Source organism: Crotalus tigris, unplaced genomic scaffold (assembly GCF_016545835.1).
Source record: "Crotalus tigris isolate CLP2741 ecotype Arizona unplaced genomic scaffold, ASM1654583v1 scf7180000017613.987060, whole genome shotgun sequence".
Lineage (NCBI taxonomy): Eukaryota > Metazoa > Chordata > Lepidosauria > Squamata > Viperidae > Crotalus > Crotalus tigris.
In genome coordinates this window covers 427,946-445,415 of record NW_024096512.1, presented here as the reverse complement: position 1 = coordinate 445,415, position 17,470 = coordinate 427,946, and the positions used below count along the sequence as shown (strand labels likewise).

At 34.6% G+C, this 17,470-nt stretch overlaps 1 long non-coding RNA gene across 6 annotated transcripts in view; it reads left to right on the top strand.

Annotated features, from left to right (window-relative positions):
• The window catches only part of LOC120300277, a 145,662-nt gene that overhangs the window by 113,493 nt on the left and 14,699 nt on the right, over nucleotides 1–17,470 (top strand). For 5 of the 6 annotated variants that reach the window (XR_005554623.1, XR_005554619.1, XR_005554624.1 and 2 more), the window contains one exon: nucleotides 14,303–14,424. The exons of the other annotated variant lie outside the window; for it this stretch is intronic. This is a non-coding gene — a long non-coding RNA (uncharacterized LOC120300277). The remainder of the gene's footprint in view (nucleotides 1–14,302; nucleotides 14,425–17,470) is intronic. 6 annotated transcript variants of the gene reach the window in all.

The following is a 17,470-nucleotide window of genomic DNA, read 5'->3' as shown; positions in this document are numbered from 1 at the left end:
ATGAACCTTAAACTATGATTAATTTTCACATGCCATTGCTCCTTCCAAATGAGTAAGATTGTTGATGATTTCTGTTTTGGGTCAAAATTAGGCAGATACTACTAAATAATGTATTGAGAAATTCCTTCAATATAACACTTTGCAGAATTATAAGAAAGTAGGTCTATACCTGCAATATAAAGTTTGATGGAATAAACAGAAGAAAATTATAATGATGTATTTATTTCAGCTATATGAACATAGATTTAGTGTTACTAAAGGATGACTGCTTAAAATGCGAATATCTTCCTTAAAATATTTCAGAAAGAATGTTTTTTTTAGTGGAATGTCTGAATTTTCAAACATTCTCAGTTACTAAAAGGTTTTCCTTTATTTATTTTTTTTCATGCTGAGGTTGTCTCATGTTATTCCTCTCACCCCATCCTTGTGGACCTTATGAGAACCTGGCTTCAGAAAAGTAGTTTCTTTTTATTCAAAAATATGTAATCCCCATATTTGTTGCTTCCTTGTTATTAAATGCTACTATAGAGTTGGCAATTACACCTTAGTTATGAAAAATAACCATCAATTTTATGTAATATTTTGAAGGTGTGACAACTAACAGTGGGACAGATTTATTCTTGTCAGTGATACCATTGTTGGGCTATTACAAAAAGGCCAAGGTGCAATTTATAAACCTCCTTTATAATGATACTATATATCAAATTTATAATTGATATAAATCTACTTTTATTTTTTCAAATGTGTTAATCACCCATGTATCCTGACTGTATGTCAGTATGCACATAATTTTAGTTGCAGGATATGGGCAGCAATATTTTAAAGGTAAATTAGGCATCCTAGCTTAGAATAAGCATATTTAGGATAAAATTAGAGTGCAGCTATAGGTATTCCTTGACTTATGACTGATCACTTAGCAACCATTCTCAATTACAATAGACCTTCCTCCAAAACTACTTCTGATCTTTTTTTGAAGTTCTGACTGACTGACTGACTGACAGACAGACAGACAGACAGACACATACACTCACACACATATACACACACTTGCAATCATGAGATTAAATTTTGGGTGCTTGGCAACCAGCTTACCTTTACAGCCATTTGGAGTATCCCACAGTTACATAATTGTGATTTGTGATGTTTTTTTTTTTTTGCCTGTTTCTGGCATTTACTTCTCATTTCTAGCAACACACACACACACACACACACACACACACACACACACACACACATATACCCACTCACACACTGGGGAAAACTGACTTCCTTTACAACTGTAATATTCATTTAATGACCACTAAAAAAACTGTCAAAAAATCAGGACTAATAACATAATGCTTTGACTTACAACTGCAATAACTTATAACCATAATTCTTCATTCACTTTGAATTGCACCCAGTATATATAGGTAGTGCAGCCTGTAAAGTAGAAGTGTTAGCTCAGCATAATAAGAAATGCACATAATTACCTATGTCACTACATTCTTGCTTAATTGAAGTATCAGGAATAGAATAGAATAGAATAGAATAGAATAGAATAGAATAGAATAGAATAGAATAGAATAGAATAGAACAGAACAGAATAGACATGTCAAAACCGCGACGTTACATGATGTCGCACAACGTATCAGAGCTTTTCCCCCATTGCCGGCAATGGGGTGGGCACGGTTTCCCGGTGGCACGTCTGGCCCATGGGCCAGCAGTTTGACACCCCTGGACTAGAGATGGAAGGGATTTATAGGTCATCTAGTCCAATCCCTCAGCCCAAAAGGAGACTCTACACCATTTCTGACAGATAACAGTCCAATCTCTTCTTGAAATCTTCCAGGGATGAAGCTCCCACAACTTCTGAAGGCAGTCTGTTCCATTGGTTAATTGTTCTCCCTGACAGAAAATTTCTTCTTATTTCTAAATTGAATTTCTCCTTGATCAGTTTCCATTTGTTATTCATTATCTGGCCTTCAGATGCTTTGGAAAATAGGTTGACCTCCTCCTCTCTGTGACAGCCCCTCAAATATTGGAACACTGCTATGATATCTCCCCTAGTCCTTCTCTTCTCTTCACTTCACTTCATGAACGAATGATTGAATGAATCTGGACCGAATACAAAATGAGTGACGGGCATAAAAGGTTTGTTGGGCAATGAAGGAAAACCTTTTAGTAACTGAGAATCTATAGGGAACAAATTGCAAAACAAATATAAGAAGGAAATATGAGTGAAAAGAAAAGGATATGAGCAGAAAGGAAAGACCAAGAAAGTTTAGGCTGAATGGAATGGATGAGCTTTTAAAAAAATGGGATGAAATGTTTAATAACGTACGAAGTGAAAGAAAAAAAGATGGAAACAAGGATGTTTTATATTGTATGAATAGCAAGGTATGGAGAGTTCTAGTGAAAGGTAGTGAATGCTACTAAATTTAATTATATTTTCCTTTCTTTTTCTTACCTCATAATTCAATTTATTTTGCTTATTACTACTTGGTTCTTCATTGTACTTTGCATAATAATGCTTAACTTGAAAGGGAACAGTTTTCTGGATAGGTAGCTAGGAAGCTTTTAACATATATTATACCAGAAGAGACAAAACTAGTTTTTTAGATGGTCAAATCAACTATTTCTGTTATTGCAGCACTGCAATGTTGAGTTAATAATATCTACTTAATAGAGTTGTTACAATGAGCCCTAAAACTGTGCATGTATTACAACACTTAATGATATATTCACCATTCCTATTCGTATACAGTATACTGAGCTATGAAGGAGAATAGTAGCTAATATAAGATAGCTGACATAGGAAAACATGTAACTGCACATTCCTGATGCCTAACTAATTAAAAAAATGCACATACATACAACATCCTAAAATCTTAATGACACATATATTTATTTTGTTTTATCCACATTTATTGTTTTATAAGTAACTCAACGCAGTGGATATACATAATATTTCTTCCTTCTCTTATAGTCAGCACAACAACCCTGTAAGGTAGCTTGGCTGACAGACAGTGACTGGTCCAAAGTCATCCAGCTGGCTTTCATGCCTAAGGCAGGATTAGAACCAGTGGTGGGATTCAGCCGGTTCTCACATGGTAGCTAAATTTTGCTGCATTCGGAGAACCGGCCTAATCTAGGCCTCGGAGGCCTGGAGGAGGCCTCCCAGGTAAAGAACAGCCCACCAGAAGTGCGTGGATGCCATTTCCGGAAGTCTGTTCTAGGTCTCGGAGGCCCAGGCCTGCATTGAATAAGAGAACTGGTTGTTCAGGTATTTGAATTCCACTACTGACTAGAACTCACAATCTCCTGGTTTATAGACCAGCACCTTAAACACTACATAGTACATGCACAGATACTAAAACAATAAATAAAAATAAGTATTAATTTAATCTTTTATAGTTATTGAGAACAGAGTTAAATTAATGGTATATATATGAATAATAGAGAAATTATGATGAGTGTTTTATTAAATTAAATAGAATTATTTTTGCAACAATTGCATGTACTTGGTTTTGAATTTAACATACTGTTTAAGTTCATTTTTATGTTAGGTTTAAAAATATGAAGATTACATTATTTCTATCTGTTATTAGTTATTAATTTTATACAAGCAAAGAGTAAAGTAGTGAATTTAATTCTTAAATAGATGGCAAATAGATATCATTTAAATAAGAATCTCTTCGTGATCAAAGAAGTTGATTTCTTCACACCAAGTTGCTTGCCTATTGCAGATTCAGTCTTCCCAGCCTGGTACAGGTCTACAATTTTGTTTCTGGTGTCCTTTGACAGCTCTTTGGTTTTCACCATAGTGGAGTTTGGAGTGTGACTGTTTGAGGTTGTGGACAGGTATCTTTTATACTGATAACAAGTTCAAACATGTGCCATTAATACAGGTAATGAGTGGAGGACAGAGGAGCCTCTTAAAGAAGAAGTTACAGGTCTGTGAGAGCCAGAAATCTTGCTTGTTTGTAGGTGACCAAATACTTATTTTCCACCATAATTTGCAAATAAATTCTTTCCAAATCAGACAATGTGATTGTCTGGATTTGTTTTCTCATTTTGTCTCTCATAGTTGAGATCTACCTATGATGACAATTACAAGCAAAGAGTAAGGTAGTGAATTTAATTCTTAAATAGATGGCAAATAGATATCATTTAAATAAGAATCTCTTCACTGGCATAGAAAATTTGAGAATAAGTCCTCTGTTTTACAAAATCATCAGAATTTTACATTTTTCTGAATGTACTGTAACCAGTCTCAGCCTAGGGTCTCATTCAGTTTGACAGGAGTACTCTGCTGAGAGTTTTGCCCAAAATATTAAGCCTACTGTATTGATATCACCAGAATGTTTCTTATAATATCTGTGATCTGGATATAACTGTTTTACTACTGCATCCTTCCATTAGCTACCAAGATCTGACTAGGCTTGTATAGGTGCAAATTAACTGATATTAATTTGATATTGGACCAAGGCCAGATATTGATTATATATTAGGGCTTTTTGTAACTCAGTCATGACTTCCCCTATTTCTGATCTAGATCTACATGGCCTACAACTTTATCAAAGCAGGATCTTCCTTATAGTCGTCAGGATATAAATAACAAATAGACAATCAGTTAATGCTATAATTATTTTTGAACAATAAATATATTATATAAATGACTGATATTTCGGGTTACTAACCTATGACTGTTGATGAGACTTTCAGAGAAAAAAAAACGGTTTAATACTGAGTACTGACTTAAGTCATATTATCTTAAGTCACTAGGCTCTATTACATCTATATCTACAGATAAGTCTCTAAGTAAGTCCCTAACTTTTAACCTTTCAAAAGTAAGTTAAATAATTACATTTACATAATTATCAGGCCAATCAAATTTTCCTTAGGAGAAACCCCGCAGAAAAGAACTAATGGGAATGAAAATCAATGCCATTTCATTCTTTGGAATCATTTATTGTTCCACAGTAATATGTTTAGGCCATCCTTTTTATAACTAGTCATAGATCTTAATTTTTTTACAGAATAGTTAGAAAAAGAAAAAAATATTAATAAGATTCTCTGCTAATTCTTCAAACCCTAAAAAAAAATGCAGTTACAATGATGCCAGTTTAGGTTATTTAATCAAGCTTTCTGCTTCAGGACCTTTGACTAACATTCCCAAGATCCATACAGGGAAGAGAATCTACGATACTAGAAGATAAAGCTTGGAGGGCAAATGGTGCATGCAGATGATCTGTGAAAAATGAAAAACATATATAACTTTAAAAATGTTCATTGGTTCTGGTAAAGTAATTAACATCCTATCACTTTAACATCAATACCTGGGAAGATCCTGAGAAAGATAATCAAAAAACAGATCTGCGAATAACTAGAAGAAAGTTATAAATAGCAGCCAGCATGGCTTTGTTAAAAACAGATCATGCCAAACCAACCTTATCTCATTCTTTGATAAAGTGACTAAATTAGTAGACCAGAGAAACACTATGGACATAATATACTTAGATTTCAGTAAGACATTTGACAAAGTAGACCAAACCTGCTGCTTAGTAAGCTAGAAAAAGGTGGGATAGATAACATTACCACCAGATGGATCTGTAGCTGGCTGACAAACCATACTCCGCGGATAGTCCTCAATGGTACTATATCCACATGGAGAGAAGTAAGCAGTGGGGTACAAGGCTCTGTCTTAGGCCCAGTGCTCTTTAATACCTTCATAAATGACTTAGATGAGAGAATTTTGCAGATTACACTAAACTGGCAGGAATAGCCAACATCCCAGAAGACAAGCTCAGGATCCCAAAAAGATCTTGATAAACTTGAACAATGGGCCCTATCCAACAAAATGAATTTTAATGTGGAGAAAAGCAAGAGTTTACATTCAGGCAGGAACAATCAAAGTTATAAGTACAGGTTAGGTGAGACCTGGCTCAAAAACAGTAACTGTTTTTGCTAATGAAAATTAGCATTAGCCAAAAAAGCTAATGCAATCCTGGGTTGTATAAACAGAGGCATAGAATCAAGATCACACGAAGCATTAGTACCGCTTTATAAAACCCTAGTAAAACCACACCTAGAATACTGCAACCAATTTTGATCACCATAATACAAAAAAGATGTTGAGACTTTGGAAAAAGTTCAGAGAAGAGCAACTAAAATGATCAAAGGCCTGGAGACTAACACATATGAAGAATGGCTGCAGAACTTGGGTCTAGCTAGCAGTATTCCAGTATTTGAAGGGTTGCCACAAATAAGAGGGCATCAAACTATTCTTCAAAGCACCAGAGGGCAGGACAAGAAACAATGGTTGGAAACTGACCAAAGAGAGAAGCAACCTGGAATTAAGGACAAACTTCCTAACAATAAGGACAATTAACCAGTGGAACAGCTTGCCTTCAGAATCGTGGGCACTCCATCAGTGGAGATTTTTAAGAAGAGACTAGACAGTCATTTGTCTGAAATGGTATAGGTCAGTGATGGCGAAACTTTTAGAGACTGAGTCCCTAAACTGCAACCCAAAACCCACTTATTTATTGCTGGGTGCCAGGTGGGTGTGGCCCATTGGGTGGGTGTGGCCAAGGTGGGTATGGGGGAGATCCTGGGGGTCTCTGGCAGGTGGGGCGGTGGGCAGGAGGCTCATCCTGTGGGGTGAGGTGAGGCAAGGCAAGGCAAGGCAGGGTGGGGTGCCATTGTCACAGGGCAAGGTGAGGCAGGGGCTGAGGCGGCTGCTGCCTGACACCATCAGCCCCTGCACATAGAGGCCAGCGAGCACATGGGGGCTGACAGTATCCGTCCACAGCCTGTCAGTCCCTTGACCAGTGCGCTCTGGGGCTCTGCAGCCCACCACCAGCAGTTCAGAGAAGCCATTCTGAGCTGGATGGCCGGCGGATAGCTGAGGAGGCGATGCAGTGGGTTGTGCCAGGGAAAAAGAGAGCATGTGAGGCTAGGAGGGATGGGATGGGGGGAGGGAAACCAGCCATGCTGGGATGCATCCGGCCATGTGGGACCTCAGTGAGTTAGCAGGCAGCTGGTTGAAGAGGGACGGTTGCCATCTCCAAGGCATGGTGCATGTGCTCACAGAAAGGGCTCTGAGTGCCGCCTCTGGCACATTTGCCATAGGTTCGCCACCACTGGTATAGGTTCTCCTGCTTGAGCATGGAGCTGGACTGGAAGAACTCCAAGGTCCCTTCCAGCTCTATTCTATTCTGTTCCTCTTTAAGAGAAAAAGATTGCTATCTCCTGCAATACCATGTCATACTACCCAATTTTCAGAAAAATAAATCAGTTTCACAGGATTACAGGTTCACTAGATTTGAAACCCTATCATCCCTTCATTTTTTAAAAATATTCACTGATTTTAAAACTAGTACTCAACTCATTAATTAAACTACTCATTTTATGATGCAATGCACAGAATCACTCTTTTACTTTAATGATTGGGAAAAACCCACTTCCAAGTTTTTTTGATAGATAAATGTATCTCTATTATTCTAATTTGCCTATTTTATTCATGGACTTAATAATAATCAGAAATAACCTTTTCAAAAAACTCTTTGGTTTTATAGTTTGGCTTCCCTTATTGATATTTATAAAAAGATAGTTATATCCCTTTAGGTTGTTCTCCTAAGTACAATTACTCAATGTAAGGCCCAATGGAAAATGTCAGGTATTCTTCTGAGTAAACACTGTGCTTTAAGTTATTTAATTAATATGCCCCAACAGTGCCACCTTATAAATGTCTATTCAGAATATAAGAGGTGGATATCAATTTATTTTAGAAAAAGTAGGTGTGTGTAGGGAGGTGCCTCTTCTGATATATTTGGTTAATTAATATTTTAATAATGCCATGATCAGTGTAGAATTAAAAAGTAATAATTCAGGTGGTAGTGCAGACATTCCATTAAAATCCATTGTGGGTGAAATCCCATGCCTATTTCCTTAAAAATAAAACCATCGAGCTAGTAAGTCTTCTGATTAGACACAGACAAAAATGCAAATGTGGCTATTTCAAAATATTCAACCTTCTAAAATAGTTTATAAAAAAATTCAAATTGAATAAAGACAGTATCCTTATGACCTGTATAGCAGTATACACTATTAACATGCTGAGTTTTAGAAGCATGATTTAAACACTATCTTTACAACATATTTTGAGTTTAATTGAATTTGATATTGAAATTATTAGCAAATTGATATAGACATCTAGTACTTTTCTGTAGTGATGCTCATTTATAAACCAAAAATATATCTCACTATTTTTAAAATGTATATTCATTTTATTGAATATCTTGTGAACTTTAAAAAAAAATAGAGGTGAAAATCATGCTAACCTTTCCTATTCTAGAAAATCATTCTAGGATATTAACAATAAAATATTTGAATAGGATTGTCCTGCTCTCTTTAGCTCTACTGAGCTTCATTATAAAAGAGAATTATATGGCAACATTTGGATAATACCAACTGAAAAATAATAGATTCTTTTCAATTCATGCTTCTAGATTTATTTAAAAATGTAAAAATGAATGCTTAATGTAGAGTAATAGACTTTACTTATTTGATTTATACTAATACTAGAAAAATGTGATTTGTACATTCTGAAAACAAAAACAAATGAATTCATTGAAGTCTCTTAAATAAACTCTAACTGTATCTACTAAATATTTTCCAACTGTTCCACGCCTGAATAAAAAAATCTAGGAGGCAAAGTAATGGTGAATAGAAACAATACTGGTCAGCTGCGTGTGTTGCCTGTTGTTTGAATAAAATCTAATTTATCACTTCAGAAATAAAAAGCTGTTTATTCCCAAGTCTCACTGTCTGTAAGAATCTTTACAATTTATCTGTGGAAGGGGGAAAAAGTGAGAAACTGTACTGGTATTAGCATATGAATAGTTGACACATGAAATTGGCTGTACAATAACAGAAGGACATTTGCTATTGGTGTATGCACACAGACAAAGCAGCCATTTTGAAAAAAAAATGAAATGGTGCTGGGGGTTAACCCTTTGACTGTCTATCTGGTTTCACACTATTGCTTTGATAAGGAGACCCTGAAAGTAGTGTGTAAATACTGGAATGTGCATGTGCGGGGTGTGTGTATTTGTGTAAACACAAACATACACAGATTAGGTCAGCTGAATCATTAGTTATAAGGAAAAAATAGAAGAAAGGAAGAAAAGACTCAGTGAAAAAACAAAGAAGAAAAAATATTTCAGTTACAATATTAAATTTGTTATATCAGTGTTTATGCATATATGTTTCTCCTGAGGGCAGACCTAGGCAGCGGCTTATAAGAAGAATGTCCAGAAATGAAACCCTGCCTGCATACACTTTTTTAAAAAAAAAAAATCATGGGCAACAACATTATGCTTCTTGGGTCAAATGTGTGAAACTATTTCTCAAAGAAGCTGCATACATAATTGAGGCCCAATGACAGGTTCTCAGTGGAAGTTGCCAGGCTACACTCATTTCAAAAGCAGGCCCATTTGTTATCAAATTTAAATTAACTCTTTCCACACTGAAGGCACAGATTTTGAAGACAGCAGTTTAAAACACAGAGCAAAAGAAAAATTATGCATATTAAAAAAATGCCTTTGTAGCCGAATAACTTGCAATGCATTAAACAAAGATTTTTAAAAATTTTGTAAAAATATTGATTTGGAGTAGCATATTTTTGATACCAAATTAGACATATCAAATTGTAATACCACTTTCATTTAAATATAAAGAGTATGATTAATATTTTAGATGTCACCAAATATAAGTTCTGAAGTGATATCTGATTGTTCATACATTGAATGTGTCAAAGATAAATATATAATCAGATAGAGATCTTTCCATATAGTTTAGAATTTAAATAGTTCCTGTGTTTATATACATAGTACTTCCATCCACTCCCTATTTTATAGTAATCCTTTATATACTATTGTTGAGGATACCCAGTCTTCTAGGATAGGTTTTCAGAAACTAAGGAATGCAAAGAGAAAATGAAAAAAGAAATCTCTATGTCAGGAATTCCTGCGGAAGAAAAATGCAAATAACTCCCTTATGAACACAGAGGTGTAATTAGGCTGCTTTTATGCATTCTAGTAAACTTTAAGGGATAAAAGAGTGATAACTGATTTTAGTGAGAAGGAAATAAGTTATAATATCTGTTTTTATTTATATAAATGTTCATAGAAGTGTAATGATTTCAGAAATAGCACATCACACTCGCCTGTCATATCATCAGTACCCAGAAACCAAAATCAAGAATTAGTCCAGATTTTCATTTTTATTTTTTTTTTAGAGTTAGTTATTAGAGATTTTGAGGGTTGCTTTTTAAACTATGCTAAACCTATTCTAGTACTTACATATTTTTAGTATGTTATTTACCTCAAAAATTTTGGAAACCTCACCACAACGTAAGCCTTTGGGGATTGCAGAAAAGACATTTTTGGAAGCCTCAAGTAACCTATTTTTCTTTTAAAGCTCAGTTATAAACTTGAGCCTTGAGTTATTTTTATAAAAATGATAAAGGAGGCATACAAATAAAAACAAACAAACACAAAAATAGAACTTGGATGTTTTAATCTCTGCCACCAGGTTCTTACTTGAGCAATCCCACAAATGTTTCAATATATTTTAAAAGGCTACAAGAAATTTTAGGAGACACTCAGCTCATGGAAACAAGAATTAACCAGGAAAGGTCATCAACATGGTTGAGAAAGACTTGTGGCAACAAACACCTTTTCTTAAATCCATACTCCAATTAGAAGTCAACTTCAGACTTGAAATAGGCATAGATGTGTACCTAAATTAAATTTAAAGCATAAATAGTGAACCATGCTTCTTTAAAGTTCCATTTCAAAAGTCTGGATAACAGATAGCCCTAACTTAAACATCTTAAATTTAGAAATAAATCCACTTCAGTTTCAGTAAATTTTACATTGTAGGGAAATTTCAATTTTACTACGAATGTTCTTTGGGAAGTGATTATTATGGAATATGCAAAATAATGTATTAAATAAGCTAAACACAAGCCTGAATACATAGACAAAGTTCCAGGGTATATATTTCATGTAACTGTACATAGGACTTTAGACATACAGCAGAGCCTAGGTCAGCATTGAATTCCATATGAAATCAGGAACATGGTTGCCACTGAATGTGGTTGATACTGGATATGAGCAGCAGAATTAAAATTTTAGTCTTCTGCAGATATACACACTCATACACTCCATTGCAAATTCAGTCCAAATTGAACAATTGTTATTTGCTTAAGAACAAAGCTGATACTGATTTATTAGTAAGATGCTGTACAAATCATCAGGTCTATCTGGATTACAATTCTTTAAAAATACTTAAAAGTTACATTAACTATAAAACTGCCTGATTCAACTCAAAGTGATCTTTTGTGCCTTTCATGACTACAATTTTTAAAGGGTACAACTTTTCTACTTTTTAATAGATGAAATTTGAAAGCACAGTAAATTTTTAGAAGGGATGAAACCTAGCAAATATCAAACAGATGTGAGAGAAGTGGAAGGTCAATGACAGGCTGCTTTAAATTATTGTAAATGTTGATACTATAATCAAATAACAATATATATTATTACAGTTATTACAGTTTAATTATTACATTTTATTATTATCATTATTACTTTTATAAGCCAAAGCACACTTTCTGTAATCTACATTTAAATTATCAATTTATTGAAGAAAAAGAAAAAGGATTTGAGGGAAATATTGGAAACAGAGAACAAATATTAGAAGGTATACTTATTTGATTAGAAATAATAACAAAAGGCCACATATTATTTGGATCCTCACAATGCTATGTAGATTCATAATGAATCCTAGATTCTTTAGAAGAACTTATTGTGAATTAAGACCAATCCCAACTAAAGAACTGTTATTTCATATTATTGTATGTATAAAAATAATACCATTACAATAATTTATTAAATTTATATACTACCCAACTCTCATTGACTCTGGGCAATTGACAATTATTAAAAGCATTTAAGAACCAACAAAAATAACATCACAAGACAAAAGAAAAAAAAGAAAACAAACCCAAAGGGAAACAAAAAGGAAAAAAGGATGTAACAGTACAATATATAGCACACATACGCAACAATATTAATAAGAAAAATTGAATCAATAATTTTATACAAAACAATCTCCATTTGATGTCAGTTTCAATCATTGCTTGAAGGCCTTACAAAGCAATGATTCTTTGGAAGTCCATAAAAGTGGGGACTACTGTTGCTCTGTGGGGCAAGGGAAAGAGACCATCAGCTGGCATTCCCCCTTTGCTCAGATTGGGCTTTGAGAAGCTCACAATCAGGTTTTAAATATTTGAAAACTTTGCTTGTAAACCTTTGCATCTAACTGATGGATTGAAAAATATACTATTACTTGGTAGGAATTAGTATATCTGTGCTACAAAAATTTAGATGATAGCAAAGAAATACACATTTTATTATTGATTTATATAATTTATTTATCCTACCTTTATTGTTTTTACAAATAACTCTAGGTGGCATACATATCCAACATGCCTTCCTCTTCCTATTTTCCCTATAACAAACCTGTGAGGTGAATTGGGGTGAGAGAGTGTAACTGGCCAAGGTCATCCTGTTGGCTTTTATGGTTAAGGCAGGATTAGAATTCATAGTCTCCTGGTTTGTGGCCTGATGCCTTAACTACTAGAGCAGGGGTGCTGGTCCGCGGACCGGATGCGTCATGATGAAACCGTGCCCACTCCATTGCCGGCAATGGGGGGAAAGTCACAATACGTCGTGACATGTCACGTGACGCGAGTTTGACACCCCTGCACTAGAGCAAATCATCTAAACTGCTCTTTATATAAAATCCTAAACCCTGAAGTTGCAATCATGTAGTATAAATGGGAAAAGAAAAAATAAAACAAAACAAAATAATATAATCCCTAACTTTCTAATAATTTCTACTTCTTCACTTGTTATGCCATGCATTGAGATACAGTTTGCTTTCACTTGCTGCACTGCATTCACATTTACTGAGCAGTAATGGTGAACTTCATTCATAAAAGACTCCACACTGCTTGGACTCAGTAATTCAAGATCAGTGCTAGCTGAATCATATTATTTTGTTGCATTAAATTGGCTGCCATGCATAAAGATACTGACCGTGATTTCACAGGTATTTCGCTTCAGCTTCAACCCCCTTCTGTCCCCTTCTTCACTGCAATTTAAATAGTCATCAGAATACTGGGAAACACATGTTTCTTTTGATATATAACACTGGAATTTTCCATATTTTAACTAGTGTTATACTAACTATTTGAGTTTTGGAAAATAATCAGGTGTTCCTGCTGAATCTATTCCAGAGAACAACATGTGTACATTGTATTCTGTTATTCCCACCCCTGCTTTTGTATAATTTAAACCACGCTTAAGAAACCGTGTTTCTTAAACTTGGCAACTTTAAGATGTGTGGGCTTCTACTCCCAGAATTTCCCAGTAGCAGAAATCCACACATTTTAAATTTGCTGAGTTTAAGGGACAATGATCAGAGTTGATCAGTGATTAGCAAATTCAAGACGCTGTGTGTGTGTGTGTGTATGTGTGTGTGTGTGCGTGCGTGCGTGTGTGTGTGTGTGTGTGTGTGTGAGAGAGAGAGAGAGAGAGAGGGGGGGGGAGGGGAGAGAGAGAGAGAGAGAAATCTTTGCTATTCATCAACCAGTCAGTATCTGCAGTATCTGTCAATATATTTTCACAAGTCAGGAAATATCTACTAATCTACTATAACATCAGTAAGAGAACTGTTCTGTTGTTACTATTGCAAGAACAGAATTAAGCTGTAAAGGTTTGTCAGTTTATATTTGTGAGTAATAATAAAAAGAATAAAATATACAAATGGGATTTTTTTGATTATTCATAAAGGATAATAATAGGGATTATTTATCACTTCCATGAAGATAAATATATGGATATACTTCTTCCCTATATATTAGTTTAAACCCCCAAGCATATTCTTATTTAAGACTTTAGTAGCTAACTATACTACAAAGCTAGTAAATCCTACAAGGCACTCTTTCAGAATCTTCTCTTTTTTTTAGTAGAGGAAGTAATGCACTTTACTTGTGTAGCCATGGCAACCATATAACAGGCCAGAGCAAAACTAGAGGTTTCCTTGCCATTGCACTATGAGATTAAAAGTAAGAGGCTAAATCTTATTAAGCAGCAGAAGCTTTTCAACAGATAAAAACATAAAGTTTATGGGTGTATATGAAAGTTGCTATCATAATATATTTGTGCCATTTTCTTTCTTTGCTTAGGTCTGCCCATTAACTGTAAAGCGCCCTAGATTGGGGAGGGAGCATATGCTTGGAAAGATACCATTGAACAATTCCTGCTCAAGTCTTCTGCTATAGGAAAAAATGATTTCACAATAGTAAACGTAAGTTGCTAACAGTACTTATTTGAAGGAGCATTAACCAAGATTGGTTTCCAGCTTGTTTTTATGAGGCTCTTTAGAGGTGATTCTAATTATATATTTCTGATCCAGTGGATTAGATGCCATTTTTCCAACCATTTGCTTCTAAAATGGTTGAACTTTCTTTACAAATTTGTCTCTCTGGACATTTGCTGAAAGAAATAAAGATCAAGTCAATCTGTCAGATCTGGGCTGTAAAGTTTTGAGTGGCTGTTGGATGGTAGCAAAAACTGAGACTTCTGTGTGTCTTTCTGTCCACGTGATGGTCATCTGTATATTTACCATCCAGATTGTTAGCCATAAATTCATTCATGAAGGGATATGTCAATATAATGTAAGGAGGAGCATTTTAACAGGAGGTGGAGGGAGGATTAAAAAGATCAGGATTGTGACATATGTGGCCACTTGGTTTTAATATGTGTTGTCTACCACAGGCATGTCAAATAGGTTGGAGCATTGATCATGCAATTACTTACCATCTTAACCCTTGTCAGATCCACATGTCTGTAAGTGAATAACCCATTTAAAATGAAATTGAAATGGCTTTGCCTATCTTAGATAATAATATGGCTCAAGATTTATCAACATATTTACTAAAATGAAATCAGTTTTCTAAATCCACAATACTATAAAAAATAACTAAGATTTTTGAAATATATTTCAGGTTGTGCTTAAACAATATGCTAATCTATGGTTCATGGAATTATGATTTACAAAAATAACTCTATTGCCTTTATTCTCACAATACACTGAAACATTAAGCAAAATGACAGGGCTTTACAATACTTAAGCTACAAACAGTTCAACTGTATTTTAGTTTAGTATGGAATAAGAATAGTCTTAACACTGATGTTTCATCTGGCCAAATGTAGTCAGATCACTTGCCATCTCTAACAAGAATGCATGCTTGAAATCACATATCTTCCCACCTCCTAGTGTAATTTTAATAATACTTACAAGTGAGCATTCACTTTAATAATTATAGTAATAATAATATACTTTATTTATTAGTCAGTTGACCATATCAAAGTATGTATATCACCCACAGTATCACCCACAGTAAAATACAATGAATTAGAATAAAATACAGTGAAATGAGATAAAATAATTAAAATATAGTATATAAAATAAAGATAAAAGAGTATAAGGTAAAATATAATGCAAAGATATATAATAAAACAAATGTTAAAATTCAAAAACTGTTTGTTTAAGTGAATTCATCACCTTTGCATGCTACCCCAATGTGTTCTATAAAGCATGTTCTCTGTTGGGCAGCCCTGACTATAAACTTAACAGTTTTAGTGACTGCATATATATTTGCACCCTAAAGGAAATAAGATATTTTTGTTGGTGTTCCAGTTTATGGTTCTGTGAAGTTGAGTCTATAAGTACTAACCCTTGCTGAGGCATATAATTGGCAATTTAATAGGACATATGCAATGTCTTCTATCTCTGTTTCTCCATAAACACATGGTCATCAATATACTGCATTTTATGGAATTGTTTGCATTTGACTATAAAATCTAACTCCTTGAATCTTAATCTAGTAAGGGCTATCCTATGATCTTGAGTCAAACCCATTGCCAAGTGTTTTTCTATTTGAGGGTCATGTTATTTTTAACAGCCATTTCAACAAACTGATGCTTGCAAGTGACTCAATATCAGTTTGGGTGTTAACATTGAAAATAGTCTGTTTGAATATTGCCTTGGCCTAATGGCCAATTGAAGATAGATATTGTCTTGAGAGGCACAATGTGAGATGATTTGGAGAATTTGATTGATCAATGTGTGTAGATTGAAATGTGCCCATTTGTTCTTCAAGGCACACTTTTGGTAGTCTGTCAGGTTCCATGAAGAGAATTCTCTATCAGTTTAATGACTTTGATTACTGTTAAGATTACCAAGGAGTAGATGCCTGCTTCAGCTGCTATAAATGTATTCCTATAACTTCCTAGATTTAATTCTTTAAAAGTGCCCTTGATTTTCTACAAGTAAGGGGGGCTTTCTTTGCTATATGTTATCATAATTTAATTTGAGTAATTTAATTAGCGACATAAGGCTAAGACTGAAAATCAGGCTTGTCAGATGCTATATTTTTTCTAACCTGCTCTATGGAATAGAGAGTTGGTCTCTGACAGAAGGCCACCTGAAGAGACTAGAAGCATTTGAAATGTAGATTTACAGGCGGCTGTTACATATAAGCTGGGTTGACAAGATCAGAAATGAGGAAGTGATAAGCCACCCGGGAAAGCCAAGAGAAATCATCAAAACAATTAAAAAACAAAAATTAGAATATTTCGGACATGTGATACGACACCCAGAAAAATATGGCATACTCCATTTAATCCTCCAGGGAAAGATTGAAGGCAAATGAGGTCCAGGCAGAAGAAGAACATCGTGGCTTCAAAATCTAAGGGACTGGTTTGGACAAAACTCAGCAGCACTTTTTCATGCGGCTGCTGATAAAAACAGGATCGCCAACATGATCGCTAACGTCCAATAATGGATATGGCACAAGAAGAAGAAGAATTTAATTAGCATTTTAGAGATTGTTGTTTCCTTTGCAGAACTTTATTTGAAGTGCTTGGCCCACAAAACATGCATAGAATAGAGAAATCCTGGAATATCTTTGACATAAAGATTAAACAATATCAGGGCCAAAGAACAATATTAATAATTGTTGATGGCAATCATGGAAAATGAAAGGAATAGTGGATGGTAAAAAACTTCACTTGATAAAATCTAATTAGCTTTAATCATGATTAAGGCTTGTCCAGAAACTGAGAGAAAAATATAATTTTGTATTTAAAAATGGTGGACTGATGAAGGAGTTTCAGTGAATTGCTCCACGGGTCTTATACATAGAGTTCAATAGCATTATGTCTTTACACTTTTGAAAGCTACATGGTTTGCTGGGAGTTGAACATTTTATCCATATATGGAAGATCTTATCAATAAAATATCTATGGTGGATTCCTTAGGTATTAATCACTGAAGTATCATAATTTGG